Genomic DNA, 2,976 nt, shown 5'->3' on the forward strand with positions numbered 1-2,976 from the left:
TGAGAATTTTTTTTAATTGGTTTGCTAGCAACTGCCATCTATGAAAAGCAATTTTAAAGGAGAAGGAAAGCTCCAAGACAGTTTATTGTCAACAGATTAGCCACAATAGTGCAAGCTAGAATGCTATATTTATTCTGCAGAATGCTTTACCACACCTGAGTAAACAGCTCTAGACATTGTCTCTAGTTTGGTGTAACATAGCTTGGTGTAACATCACTTCCTACCCCCAGGCTCTCCCTGCTCACTTACAGTTCTGAGCTCAGATTACAGCAGGGATGGGAGGGAGAGAGGAGCAAACTGTGCATGCTCAAGCCCTGCCCTGGAGTTTTATGCTGAAAACAGGAAGTCTGATACAGAAGCCCATGTGTACACAATAGAAGGAAAGAAATGCTGTGTTTATTTTGAGAGAGGACTCAGAGCAGCACTACTTTGAGGGTTTACTGGTGTATTTATATAGACCTTTCTGATAAAGTTTACTTAATTTCAGCCTTTCCTTCTCCTTTTAGCTGGCCATACATTCTATGATCCTCTTAAATTTTGAGGTTGCCAAACAAGTGGACCTGTCACTGTTATTGCCACTTTGGGGAGAGCAAAATTGAACTAATCCCATTGTTTGGCCCTTAGGCCAGTGTTCAGATCATAATATCCACTGTGCCAGCTGTCTGATCATTGACTGTATTAAAGCAGGAAAATGAAACCTGCAGTGGCGTAACTATAATACATCAGACCCCCGCGGTTGCGGGGGGCCCGGGGGACAGAGGGGCCCGGACCAAGGGGTCTGCTGAACTGAAATTCCTTGCACGCTGTGTGTGGCGACCAAGATTTCCGCTTGCCACAAGTAATTTAGCGGCGGAGCGCGGGGCGGATCTGAGGCTTTCCGAAGGGACTGCCTCGTGTATGCGAAGAGACAGCGCGTGTATGCGCATGCAGGTGTACGTGCGTGCGTGCATGCAGCTAAGCCGGGGCCCCTGAAGTTTTTTTTGCAGGGGGTCCCGGTTAGCTGTAGTTACGCCGCTGGAAACCTGCCTCATGGACGACTAGTCTGTTTGCTACATATTATGTTTTTGGGTTCCGTACCAGCCCAAGGCAAACGCAACCATTTAGGAAAGATATGTGATTTCAAATATGCCCCAGTAGCTCCATCTTCCTTTCTGCTGGTTTACAGCCTGTGCTTTGTGCTGCTGTCCCTTACCTGAACTTAGAGACCAACTCACAGTATTGCTGTATATATACACACAAAGCTCAGCTGCTTTAAGGTAACTTTTAGTATGTTATAGAATGGCCAATTCTAAGCAACTTTTAAACTGGTTTTCATCACTTATTTTTTTTATAGTTTTAAAGTTATTTGCCTTATTCTTCTGACTCTTTGCAGCAGGGTCCACAACCTTTTTTTACATGTGAGCCACATTCAAATGTAAAAAGAGTTGGGGAGCAACACAAGCATGAAAAAGTCCCTTGGGGTACCAAATAAGGGCTGTGATTGGCTATTTGGTAGTCCCTATGTGGACTGGCAGCCTACAGGAGGCTTTACTTGGCAGTATACATTGTTTTTTGCATTTAAAACTTGCTTCCAAGCCTGGAATCCAAAAATAAGCACCTGCTTTGATGCCACTGAGAGCAACATCGAAGGGGTTGGAGAGCAAGCAACATGATGCTCACGTGCTACTGGTTGGGGATCACTGCTTTGCAGCTTTCAAATGGGCGTCGCTGACCCCTTCTAAAAAGCAAATGCTCTGTAAGGCTAAAAATGTATTGTTATTGCTACTTGGTATTCCTCATCTTTCTATTCAGCCCATCTCCTATTCATATTCCTGTCTCTTATTTAAATCAATGCATGGTTGCTAGGGACTTTGCACCCTAGCAACCAGATTGCTTAAAATATAAATTGAAGAGCTGCTGAATAAAAAGCTAAATAACTCAAAACCCTTAAATAATAAAAGATAAAAACCAATTGCAAATTGTCTCAGAATATTGCTCTCTACATCATACTAAAAGTTATCGAAAAGGTGAATGACTCCTTTAACAGCTGCTCAGAGCACACTGGGCATGTGAATGTCACTGACACTCCTAACAAATTCCAGGATGTTGTGAGTACAACTTTGAAGACCCCAAACATTACTGTTATAGAGATTCTGAAACTTGAGGTTAGTGCAGTAAGTTCAGTATATACAATACGGCATTTCTACCCTATATGTTTTTTGTAGGGTTTAGTTCTCCTTTAACATTTTTCAATCAAATGGTAAAAACACAAGTAAGGGGGTTAAGGTGACTTTTTTTCTTTGATACACAATAAATATTGACATATTATGAAAGTAGACAAGGTTGGGGATGTTTTCTTTGGAAAAAAGGTGCTTGCGAGGGGACATGATTACACTTTACAAGTACATTAGAGGACATTATAGACAAATAGCAGGGGACCTTTTTACCCATAAAGTGGATCACCATACCAGAGGCCACCCCTTTGGACTAGAAGAAAAGAACTTTCATTTGAAGCAACGTAGGGGGTTCTTCACAGTCAGGACAGTGAGGTTGTGGAATGCACTGCCGGGTGATGATGTGATGGCTGATTCAGTTAATGCCTTTAAGAATGGCTTGGATGATTTCTTGGACAGACAGAATATCAAAGGCTATTGTGATACTAAATTCTATAGCAGGGGTCCTCAACCACCGGGCCACGAACAGTCCTGAACTGGGCTGCCGAGCCTAGCCCGCAATTAACGCCGGCACGCCAAGTCATTTACATATATGGACACAACTCGGTCTCACACAGTCAATGAGAACGTGTTGGTGACGGCCACAGGCAGCATCAGCTCAAAGGCTGCACTACCCCAGGCATTTGGCAAACATTTTTGTATATATTTAAATAATCTATTATTCATATTTCACTGAACCCACTGCCTAGGAAAAAGGTTAAGTGCCTTCTCAATTTACACAATCCTGAAGATTTATCTGGAAACAAATATTCTGACAAAAGTG

The sequence above is a fragment of the Xenopus laevis genome, chromosome 4S (genome assembly GCF_017654675.1).
Source record: "Xenopus laevis strain J_2021 chromosome 4S, Xenopus_laevis_v10.1, whole genome shotgun sequence".
NCBI classification, from domain to species: Eukaryota; Metazoa; Chordata; class Amphibia; order Anura; family Pipidae; genus Xenopus; species Xenopus laevis.